Raw genomic sequence first — 12979 nt, forward strand, 5'->3', positions numbered from 1 at the left:
GTGCTGACTTCACTAACCCTGCTGGACAGTTCCTGACCACTTGAGTTACTGCAACTGAAACTAAGCAAGATATTCTGGGTGTGGAATAAAGTCAAGCATCCGAATTAGACTACTGAATTTGAGGTTTGGCCTCCACCACTAACCACCTGTGTTGCCCTAAACAGTTCTCAGTTGACTCAATTCTCAGTTGAGCAGTAGACAAAATGAATTCCAAAGTGCCTTCCAGAAGTACAGAGAAGAGGACCAGAGAAGACCGGAGATCAGAGCAGACAGGGAGGCAACCTGGGTTGCCTGCGTTGTGGGTGTTTGTGTGCAAGTCTTGTCTCGCCTGCCACACTCTGAACAACACCTCAGGGCTGTTTGCATCATTTTCTTCACCTGTTAAATAGGGATAATGCCTTCCTTAAAGGGGTTTTGCTGAAAGTGAACTATGATAATATAGCCCACATGGCACGGGCTCAGGAAGTGGTAGTAGTTTTTATTGAGCTGGACCATAAAGAACAGGTGAGAGTGACATGAAGGGAGACAAGAGACGTGAAAGAACAGCATTTCAGGTGAGGAGGGTAAAGAAAAAGGAAAGTCAGGAAGGCAGCAGTGAACCCATTGTGCCCACGAATAAATCTGGCTGTTCACAGGGTGGAATCAGGGGTTCAGTTTAGATCTGTTCGTCTGTAACAGACATTGTGCTAGGTGATCAGAATTCAGAGGAAAAAAAAAAAAAGACTAGGTTACTGACCTCTGAATGCTCAATGTGCAGTCAGAGAGACAAGCAAGTAACATTCAGTGTGATTCCCGGTCCTGTAACGGCGATCACAGAAGACAGTCACCCAGCCAAGTCTGAGGAAGTCAGAAGAAGCTTCAAGTAGCAGACACGAGGCAGGAGTCAGGAGGTGGCGGCATATTCAGGCAGTAATAGTATATGCTGGCTGGGTGTGGCAGCTCATGCCTGTAATCTCAGCACTTTGGGAGGCTGAGGCAAGAGGTTTGCTTGAGGCCAGGAGTTTGAGACCAACCTGGGCAACATAGCAAGACCCTGTCTCAAAAAAAAAAAGGGCCAGGTGCAGTGGCTCGCGCCTGTAATCCCAGTACTTTGGGAGGCCGAGGTGGGCCGATCACTTGAGGTCAGGAGTTTGAGACCAGCCTGGCCAACATGGCGAAACCCCGTCTCTACTAAAAATACAAAAATTAGCTGGGTGTGGTGGCGGGAGCCTATAATCTCAGCTACTTGGGAGGCTGAGGCACGAGAATTGCTTCAAACCAGGAAGCAGAGGTTGCAGTGAGCTGAGATTGCACCACTGCACTCCAGCCTGGGCAATAGAGAGAGACTCCCTCTCAAGAAAAAAAAAAAAGGTAAACTAGCTGGGCATGGTGGCACATGCCTGTAGTGCTGGCTACTTGAGAGGCTGATGCTGGAGGATCGCTTGAGCCCAGGAGTTTGAGGCTGCAGTGAGCTAGGATCACACCACTGCACTTGAGCCTGGGCAACAGAGTAAGACCCCCATCTCTTAAAAAAAAAAAAAAATAAGTAGGCCAGGTGCAGTGGCTCAAGCCTGTAATCCCAGCACTTTGGGAGGCCGAGATGGGCGGATCACAAGGTCAGGAGATCGAGACCATCCTGGCTAACACGGTGAAACCCCGTCTTTACTAAAAAATACAAAAAACTAGCCAGGCGAGGTGGCGGGCGCCTGTAGTCCCAGCTACTCGGGAGGCTGAGGCAGGAGAATGGCGTAAACCCAGGAGGCGGAGCTTGCAGTGAGCTGAGATCCGGCCACTGCACTCCAGCCTGGGCGACAGAGCGAGACTCCGTCTCAAAAAAAAAAAAGTATATGCTGTGTGACTGGGGAATGAGAAAAGATGAACCCCATGCTAAAACTTTTGCCTTAAAAATAATAGTGGTTTTTTTGAGAGATTTAAGGTTTTTGTTTTAGAAGAATCACTCTAGGGCAAGTGCTCTCAACCTCAGCACTATTGACATTGTGGGCTGGAAAATTCTTTGTTGTAGCGGAGGTGTCCTGTGCATTGTAGGATGTTTAGCAGCATCTCTGACCGCTGACTACTAGGTGCCAGTAGCAACTCCTCTTGTTCCCCCATCACATTCCCCCACAACTCCCCACCCTCCTCTCCCAGCTGTGACTTCCAAAAATGTCTTCAGACATTGCCAAATGTCCCCTGGGGTGCAAAATCACACCCCACTGAGAACCACTAGTCTAGGGATAATGTGGAAGATGAATTGGAGGGCAAGGAGATTAATTACATGTCATCGTAAAACTGCAAGATGCAAGGGATGAGAGCCTATCTAAGGCAGTGGACTGGGGAAGGGTACTGAGGAAGATGCAAAAAGCCTGAGGAGGTAGAATGGACAGTGCTTGGTGACTGATTAGTTGTGGCTACTGAGGCAGAAAGAGGAATCTCACATGACTTCTAAATTTTCTGAATTGGTTGACAAGCTGACCCAGGATGCCACCGACTGGATGCCACCGACTAAGCAGGATAAGAAATTCAGTTTTATGTTTGAGAATAGGAAAGTTTTAAAAAGTCACTGAGCCAGGCATGGTGGCTCAGACTTGTAATTCCAGCATTTCGGGAGTTCGGGAGTTCAAAATGGGTCCAGGAGTTCAAAATGAGACCAGCCTGGGCAACATGGCAAAACCCCATATCTACAAAAAAATACGAAAAATAACTGAGCATGGTGGCACACGCTTGTGGTCCCAGCTACTCAGGAGTCGAGGTGGAAGGATCACTTGAGCCCAGGAGATCAAGGCTGCAGTGAGCTAGGATGGTGCCACTGCACTCGAGCCTGAGGAACAGAGTAAGACCCTGTCTCAAAAAAAAAAAAAAACGGCCGGGCGCGGTGGCTCACACCTGCAATCCTAGCACTTTGGGAGGCCAAGACTGGTGGATTGCTTGAGGCCAGGCATTCAAAACCAGCCTAGTCAACATGGTGAAACCACGTCTCTACTAAAAATACAAAAAATTAGTTGGGCATGGTGGTGGGCACCTGTAATTCCAGCTTCTCAGGAGGCTGAGGCAGGAAAACAGCTTGAACCCGGAAGGCAGAGGTTGAAGTGAGCCAAGATCGCGCCACTGCACTCCAGCCTGGGCAACAAGAGAAAAACTCCGTCTCAAAAAAACAAAACAAAACAAAACAAAACAAAACAAAAAGGGCCGGGTACAGTGGTTCATGCCTGTAATCCTGCAGTCCCAGCACTTTGGGAGGCCAAGGCAGGTGGATCACCTGAGATCAGGAGTTCAAGACCAGCCTGGCCAACATGGCAAAACTGTCTCTACTAAAAATACAAAAATTAGCCAGGCATCATGGCATGCACCTGTAATCCCAGCTACTTGAGAGGCTGAGGCACAAGAACCACTTGAACCTGGGAGGCGGAGGTTGCAGTGAGCCGAAAGGACACCACTGCACTCCAGCCTAGGCAACAGAGAGACTCTATCTCAAAAAAAACAAAAAGTCACTCAGTAGAGTGACATATGATATATAGTAGAGTGACATATGATATATGTCTATATACATATGATATATACATATGATATGATATATGTATATATACATATATACATATGATATAGTAGAGTGACATGATATATGATATACATATGATATATAGGAGAGGCACAATAGTGTAAAACAAAAGAATACAAATATTTCCTTCTAACATGCAATCCATGACATACATCTAAATTTAAATAAACCTTCTAACATGCAATCGGTGACATACATCTAAATTTAATTAAACCAAATGCAGTGTAGAAGCCTCTTATTAGAAAATTATCTAAAATAATAATAACCGCCCAACCGTCAATCATACACACAGTTTCACACATAAATCTTCATCAAAAGAACATGTCCTAGGGCCGGGCGCGGTGGCTCAAGCCTGTAATCCCAGCACTTTGGGAGGCCGAGACAGGCGGATCACGAGGTCAGGAGATCGAGACCATCCTGGCTAACACGGTGAAACCCCGTCTCTATTAAAAAATACAAAAAACTAGCCGGGCGAGGTGGCGGGCGCCTGTAGTCCCAGCTACTCGGGAGGCTGAGGCAGGGGAATGGCGTAAACCCAGGAGGCGAAGCTTGCAGTGAGCCGAGATCCGGCCACTGCACTCCAGCCTGGGCGACAGAGCGAGACTCCGTCTCAAAAAAAAGAACATGTCTCTGTCAGTCTATTCCTCTGCAAAAGCTATTGCTTAGATAACAATGGGAAGATATGTTAGATGAAAACAATGATGTCTGCCAACAACACTAAACTAAACTAAAACCCCATTGTACAAGTCATGAAATTTTTTTCCAAAAGTTGGAATCTAGAGAAAAATTAGACTGTAATCTTGCAAACGTGATGTAAATCAGTCACCATATTATATATTTTCTTCCCATTATCTTTTTCCACGGGGCATATTTTTCATATAGTCATGGCATACATGTCACTTTGTAAACTGTTCCTTAAACTTAATTGTAATTTGTAAGCATATTTCAATGTTTCTACACAAGTCTTCATAACGAATGAACTTTTTCATGCAAATAATTTTTTTTTTGAGTCAGAGTCTTGCTTTGGAGTGCAGTGGCACAGTGACAACTCACTGCAGTCTTGACCTCCCAGGCTCAAGTGATCCTCCCACCTAAGACTCCCAAGTAGCTGGAGACACAGATTGACATCACACACCCAGCTAATTTTATTTTTTGTAGAGACAGGGCCTCTGTATGTTGCCCAGGCTCAAATTCCTGGATGCAAGCAATCCTTCCACCTTGGTCTCCCAAAAAGTGCTGGGATTATAGGCGTGAGCCACTGCTCCTGACCTGATTGTTTTCTTAACCTGTATCACTGTCTAACATTATTCTAATTATTTATTAATTTACTTGTTTTCAACAATTTTCGTGACTAGGAGCTTTTTCTGTCTTATTTCACTTATGTGTTTGCAGTACGGAATAGTGCCTGGCACATAGTTGGCACACAACAGATATTTGCTGTTTTCGCCTATCTAACCTTAAGGAGAGGGGATACCTTTGGAATCACAGAGAACATCACAATGCAAACAAACAAAAACCCACAACAATTCAACATGGTTGAGTAAAAGAAAATGGAAAAATTCTGCATGTATAGTTTTTTAGGGCAAATAACATGCCGTAAAATGCATATCAAAAGTATGACAGATAAGGCCGAGCACGGTGGCTTATGCCTGTAATCTCAGCACTCTGGAAGGCCTCATTTGAGGTCAAGAGTTCGAGACCAGCCTGGCCAACATAGTGAAACCCATCTCTACTAAAAATACAAAAATTAGCTAGGCATGGTGGCACGTGCCTGTAATCCCAGCTACTCAGGAGGTTGAGGCAGGAGAATCGCTTGAACTCGAGAGGCAGAGGTTGCAGTGAGCCAAGATCACGCCACTGCACTCCAGCCTGGGCAACAGAGTGAAACTCCATCTCAAAAAAAAAAAAAAAAAAAAAAAGTATGACAGAGAAACCTGGACAACATGATGAAACTGTGTCTCTGCAAAAAGCAGCCAATTGTGATGGCATGCACCTATAGTCCCAGCTACTCAGGAGGCTGAGGCAGGAGGATCGATTGAGGCTGGGAGGTTGAGGCTGCAGTGAACCATGACCATGCCACTGTACTGCAGCCTAGGCAACAGAACAAGACCTTATCTAAAAAAAAAAGAAAAAGAAAAAGAAAAAAGTATGACAGATAAAATATTGCTATCTTTATTAAAGATCTCATTATTACACATTGACAGAAGATACCATGACCCTAGTAGATGGTGGGCAAAGAACAAAAACAGATAGTATTCCCCCTACATACTCTTCTACATGCACATTGATATGTTAAAAGAAAAATAGAAACTAGTGAGAAAACACATAGAAAATCATTAACTTCTTTAATAATTGTAAAAATTCAAATTAAAGCTACAAGCTACATTTTTAAAACATTAAAGGGGCCGGTCGCGGTGGCTCAAGCCTGTAATCCCAGCACTTTGGGAGGCCGAGGCAAGGTGGATCACAGAGGTCAGGAGGTCGAGACCATCCTGGCTAACAGGTGAAACCCGTCTCTACTAAAAATACAAAAAAACTTAGCCGGAGGCGGGTGGTGACCTGTAGTCCCAGCTACTTGGGAGGCTGAGGCAGGAGAATGGTGAACCGGGTGGGCTTGCAGTGTGAGCTGAGATCCGGCCACTGCACTCAACCTGGGCGACAGAGTGAGACTCTGTCTCAAAAAAAAAAAAAAAAACATTAAAGGTACAAACTATTTGAAAAATTGTAATGTCCACTGTTTTAGCCCTGATGTGGTATACGTTTTTCAGGGCAGTGTAGATTTGTGGAAACTGCATAGAAAGTAACTTGCCAATATTAATCTATGAATTAATCTAAAATTATATAGTCCATTTTACTCAATCCCATTTCTGTGACTGTGTTCTAAAGCAGTTGTTTTAATATTCAGTTTAGGCTGGATGCAGTGGCTCATGCCTGTAATCCCAGCACTTTGGGAGCTCAAGGTGGGTGGACCACTTGAGCTCAGGAGTTTGAGACCAGCCTGAGCAACATGACAAAACTCCATCTCTGCAAAAAATACAAAAATTAGCCTGGTGTGGTGGCTTGTGCCTGTAGTCCCAGCTGCTCAGTAGGCTGAGGTGGGAGGATTACTTGAGCCTGGGAGGTTAAAGCTGCCGTGAGCTACAATTCCACCACTGCACTCCAGCCTGGGTGACAGAGTGAGACCCTGTCTCCAAAAGAAAAAAAAACCATTTAATATTTATTGTTTAAAAATTATTTGCATAGGCTGGGTGTGGTGGCTTACGTCTGTAACTCCAGCACTTTTGAAGGTTAAGGTGGGAGGAATGCTTGAGGCCAGGAGTTCAAGACCAGCCTGGGCAATATAGGAAGACCCTAGTCTCTATAAAAAAAAAATTAAAAATCAGCTGGACTTGGTGGCATGCACCTGTAGCCCTAGCTACTGAGAAGGCTGAGGCAGGAGGATTACTTGAGCCCAGAAGGTAGAGGCCACAGTGAGCCATGATTATGCCACTGCACTCCAGCCTGAACAACAGAACAAGATTCTGTCAAAAAAAACAAAAAAAAAGAAAAGAAAAAGAAAGACCAAAGAAGGAAGGAAGGAAGGAAGGAAGGAAGGAAGGAAGGAAGGAAGGAAGAAAACAAAGATTTAAGGCATATAAAGAGTGGGGAGGAAGACATACATGTTCATTCTATTTTTTTATTCTCTTTTATGCACCTAAATATTTTACACATTCAGTATTTAAACCATATAAGATTTCAATGGATGTTCTGAAGTGTCAAAATTGCTATTTTTTTAAATCAAGACTGTCATTTTCTATTGAAAATATAGTATTAAGTAAATGTTCACCCTTTGTTTAACAATCCCTTCCCTCATCTCACTTTGCAAAAAAAAAAGGAAAAGGAAAATCAAGTGTTGAACCTCTTACAGCTTACAGCTGAACTAAACTTTGACGCTGACTGAGCAGATCTTTCTCTACATGCTCACTAACCCAATGAATCAGGTGGTGAAATGATTAGACTTACAGGAAGGAGGCCATTTTCTATTGCTTAGTACCATGCAAACAATAGGCTGTCTAAAATACTTATTCAGAATGACAGACAGTAAGAAAAAATCGGATTAAATGTAACGGGAAGGAAAGGGAATATACATAATATTTTTACCTTACAGGTATCATGCATGACATATAATAAAAGTTCAACAGATATTTGCTAAAGATACAATTCAGTAAAGAAAAAGGATGAAAAGCAAATGAATCATGTATGTATATATAATTGTAAATGTCCACATTATCTTTTTAGACTAAAAATTTTCAGGTAATTGTCCAAAGTAGAACTTCGATAACTCTGTCATGAATTCAATACATAGGTATCACATATTTGGTATTATCCTAAAGTCATTGCTTGAGGAAAAAACTTGATTCTGATTTGGAGAACTTCCTCCCCCAACTTCTGTAGAACATCAACTTTACTTCCTCAGGTACTTCAACTCTCATAAGATGTCAACTTCACTCTCAGTCTAACTGCCCCACAGATGAGTAGTTAAGGTAACTTTGGAGTAATACCAACGTAAGTTTAAATTTCAGCTCAGCTCTGCCACTTACTAGTGTATATCCCAGGCAAGTTCCTAAATTAATCCTGTTTCCTTATAAATAAAATTGGAATCATACTACCTAGCCCATTTACCTCGGTAAATGATTATGAAGGTTAGATAAGAAGGTATATATAAACTAACTCTCCCTACCATAGTATGGCATATGGATCTGCCTTTAACTAGTTAGCAGGTAGCTGGGGAACATACTTAATTCAGGTCCATTTGGAAACTCATCAGACAAGGATTAGCCAGGCAAGAGATGTATTGGGGGAAATGCCTGTGAAGGATTGAGGGAGAGAAAGCAGAAAAAAAAAAAAAGCATGGAAAGCCTCCAGACCATGCTGCAGCTCTGACATCTGTGGAAGAAGAGAGGGAAAAGGAGATTATGGGAATAGAGAGTCAAAGACTATAGCACAGTTCCAAAAAGGCCCTGGTTAGGCCAATCAGAGTCCTTGAGCCAAACTAGCCACTGCTCACAGGAATTAGCCAGCATTTTCTTTCTTTCTTTCTTCCTTTCTTCCTCTCTTCCTCTCTCTTTCCTTCCTTCCTTTCTTCTTCTTCTCCTTCTCCTCCTTCTTCTTCCTTCTCTCTCTCTCTCTCTCTCTCTCTCTCTTTCTTTCTTCTGATACAGTTTCATCCTTGTTGCCCAGGCTGGAGTGCAATGGTGCAATCTCCACCCACTGCAACCTCTGCCTCCCAGATTCAGGCTATTCTCCTGCCTCAGCCTCACGCAGCTGGGATTACAGGCAGGTGCCACCATGCCCAGCTAATTTTGTATAGCCTTTTTTTTTTTTTTTTTTCTTTTAGAATCAGGGATCTCACTGTATTGCCTGGGCTGGAGTGGCTATTCACAGGAGTGATCATAGTATACTACAGCCTTGAACTCCTGGCCTCAGGTGATCGGCCTTAGCCTCCTGTGCAGCTACGACTATGGGCATGCACCACTGCGCCCCAAAAGAACTGACCAGCTTTCATATACCTGCCATGCTCAGTCATTGGTATGGAAAGCCTAGCTCTGTGCAAACATAGTGGTGTGTGCGCAGAGGCAACAGTTGGGGCTGTCAGTCAGTCATGCTCCCACAGCAGGAGATCTGAGCAGTGCACTTTCATGGTGGCCACATTTCGTACACTGGACTGCACAGATCCACCTCTACATGCATGCTTGGGAGCAGCCTCTCCACAAGTCCATGGACTGCTCTTCCTGAAGGGAAGCTTAGAAGTGATAGGTTAATAGGACAAACTATGGCCAGTTCTTAGGCCCAACCTGGTTCTCATCCTGTCGCTTTTGCACGGTCCATTTCCCTCACCCTTAGCTATCACCTCGGCAAGTCCTGATAGCTTATTGAGAGATGTTATGTGGTGATGTGACCCAAATCTTCATTCCTCGTGGATCTGAGCCCTTTGTAGTCATACCCTTCTCAAGCCAGGAGCACGACACACACCCAATCCTAATTCCAGTGAGTCAAGGGAGTACCAGGAAATGCCCAAGGAGATCTGGGTTCCACACATCTTCCTCCCTAACCCCATCCACTTCCTCGGGCTGATGGGGATGGATTTCCCCCTGTCATGATGGTGACTCTTTTCTCCTGCTGGTCCCTGGAGACAAGGAATTCAAAGTGCCCTGGTGGCAGCAGTAATTTGTAATTCAATGGGACCTTTGTTATGTCCCCTGGCAAGAGTACACTGAGTTTGGGGACCAGGATCCTTACCCCTTGATTAACACAGAGTTTTGGGGACTGGAAGGATAGTTCCCAGTGGGTCACTGGGAGTGATGGTAAGTGGGAACACGCCTACTTTGACCCCTTTGTTCCTAGATCCATTTATTCTTTTTATTGTGGACACAGTGCCATATAGAGGTCTCTGATTCAATGCATATCCTGCAGGATGTCATCCCAGCCTATTAGAGGGTTGCCTCCTATCGCTGCAGGTGTGCCTTTCCAAAGCCATTTCCACACTCTGTGAAGTCAGCTGCTCTGGGTGGTGTTACATTTGACATGTGAACTCCACAGTCATGGACCCCCACATTTTGAGATTTTATGTAGCATCTTTTTTGGCTACATATTTGCCCCAAAGGACACTATGCACTATGAACCATCTTTGCAATTCCTGCAGATCATGCCACCTTGGCTGCTCCTCTGACCTTGTTGGTTATTATGTAATTGTGACCTCATGGCTTCTGGGAGTTACACACTTCCAATTGGTCTCTATTCCTTGGCCAGAATCCCCATCATACCCATGGCTGTTAAGGAGCTCAGCTCTGGGATCACTATTCTGCTTTGAGCAATGCCCTGCAGAGGAGGCTACTTATTATACTTCTTAGTGACGCCAGTGTCTCTCTTAACAGTGTATTCTACTTTTTTTTTTTTTTCCCTGAGATGGAGTCTCGCTCTGTCACCCAGACTGGAGTGCAGTGGTGTGATCTCAGCTCACTGCAAGCTCCACCTCCTGGGTTCACGTCATTCTCCTGCCTCAGCCTCCCAAGTAGCTGGGACTACAGGCACCCGCCACCAAGCCCAGCTAATTTTTTTTTGTATTTTTTAGTAGAGATGGGGTTTCACCATGTTAGCCAGGATGGTCTTGATCTCCTGACCTCGTGATCTGCCCACCTGGGCCTCCCAAAGTGCTGAGATTACAGGCGTGAGACACCGCGCTTGGCCAACAGTGTATTCTGAATGGTCTTAGTGAATAGTGTGTTCTTTGGGCCTCACATGGAACATAATCCTCCGTGGGTCTTCTGGTCTTACATAATATTTCCATCCTAACATGCCCCTTCCCTCCGCCTTTTAATCTTTCCTCTACTTTCTGCCAGGGCAACTTGGGCTTCTCCACTTTACCAAGGTTTAGCAACCACCTTTTCCAGGCTTCTAAGAGCCACCCCACGGTAAGTTTACCTCATTCTCTAGGGTCCTTGCTGGGGTATTAGATCCTGTGTCTTGAAAGAGTGCCCTTAAGTCTGAGCTCCAGAAATAGCTATACTTCTCTTGGGCAATGTTCCTTATCACTTACATAGCTGATTGTATTTCTCCCTTTGATCTGATAAGAAGTTCAGAATCAGGCCAGGCGCGGTGGCTCAAGCCTGTAATCCCAGCACTTTGGGAGGCCGAGACGGGCGGATCACAAGGTCAGGAGATCGAGACCATCTTGGCTAAAACAGTGAAACCCCGTCTCTACTAAAAAATACAAAAAACTAGCCGGGCGAGGTGGCGGGCGTCTGTAGTCCCAGCTACTCGGGAGGCTGAGGCAGGAGAATGGCGTGAACCCGGGAGGCGGAGCTTGCAGTGAGCTGAGATCCGGCCACTGCACTCCAGCCTGGGCGGCAGAGCGAGACTCCGTCTCAAAAAAAAAAAAAAAAGAAGTTCAGAATCAAAATTTAATCATACATCTATTACATATACAGGATACAGATATATAGAAACTTATAACGTGTACTTTCTATATTATCCTCACAATAGCTTTTTTTTTTTTTTTTTTTTTAAAAACAGGAACTCCCTCTGTCACCCATGTTGGAGTGTAGTGGCACAACCACAGCTCACTCCAGCCTTGACCTCCTGGCTCAGGCCATCCTCCCACCTCAGTCTCCCAAGTAGCTATGACTACAAGTGCATGCCACCATGCCCAGCTAAATTTTGTTTTATTTTTTGTAGAGATGAAGACTTGCTATGTTACCCAGGCTGGTCTTGAACCCCTGGGCTCAAGCAGTCCTCCTGTCTCAGCATCCCAAAATATAGGCATGAGCCACTGCACTCAGCCATTTTTTTTTTTTTTTTTTTTTTTTTTGAGATGGAGTCTGGCTCTGGGGAGTGATCTTGGCTCACTGCAAGCTCCACCCCCGGGGTTCACACCATTCTCCTGCCTCAGCCTCCCAAGTAGCTGGGACTACAGGCACCCACCACCACGCCCAGCTAATTTTTTGTGTTTTTAGTAGAGACGGGGTTTCACCGTGTTAGCCAGGATGGTCTTGATCTCCTGACCTCATGATCTGCACGCCTCGGCCTCCCAAAGTGCTGGGATTACAGGCATGAGCCACTGTACCCGGCCCTTATTTTTAACTTATTTTCACTTCATACTGAATCTCTTACTTGCATTTATTGACCACACTATCTGCCCGGCACTGTGCTAAGTACATATGTGTTATCTCATTTAATCCTGCCTTCCCTACTGTGGGATCTTGAGCAAGATACTGAATTTCCATAAGCTTTAATTTCATCATCATCAGTAAGTAAGGATGATGCTAATGTCCACTTTGTAGGATTATAATGAGGATTAACGATGGTAGTTAACATCAGTAGTTATTAAAATATACTTGGCTGGGCATGGTAGGCTGAGGTGGACAGATCACAAGGTCAAGAGATTGAGACCATCCTGGCCAACATGGTGTAACCCCGTGTCTACTAAAAATACAAAAATTAGCTGGGTGTGGTGGCATGTGCCTGTAGTCTCAGCTACTCAGGAGGCTGAGGCAGGAGAATCACTTGAACCCAGGAGGCGGAGGTTGCAGTGAGCTGAGATCACGCCACTGCACTCCAGCCTGGGCAACAGAGCAAGACTACATCTCAAAAATAAAACAAACAAACAAACAAAAAAACCACTCAAATCTTTTTGCCTAAAACAACTCAAAAAATCTGATTTAATTATTGTACAGGATATCAATATAGTAATGTCCAGAAAGATAAACATTAGTTTGTTATAAAAACACTTAACATACAGAGCAGAATAAGTGTTACTAATCTTATTTATTATGGCTTTAATCTAATTGAAGGCTTTTGTGGTTCCTATAATTAATAGCAACATAACAGAATCAATAAAGCTTAAGACATAATGAATGTCCATACCAAACACTCATTTATGGGGTTTTTGAAAAATAGGTAAATGAG

At 44.4% G+C, this 12979-nt stretch overlaps 1 protein-coding gene across 1 annotated transcript in view; it reads right to left on the minus strand.

Annotated features, from left to right (window-relative positions):
• The window catches only part of JAK1 (Janus kinase 1), a 237341-nt gene that overhangs the window by 132972 nt on the left and 91390 nt on the right, over positions 1–12979 (minus strand). The gene's annotated exons all lie outside the window — the stretch shown is intronic.

Source organism: Papio anubis, chromosome 1 (assembly GCF_008728515.1).
Source record: "Papio anubis isolate 15944 chromosome 1, Panubis1.0, whole genome shotgun sequence".
Taxonomy (NCBI): domain Eukaryota; kingdom Metazoa; phylum Chordata; class Mammalia; order Primates; family Cercopithecidae; genus Papio; species Papio anubis.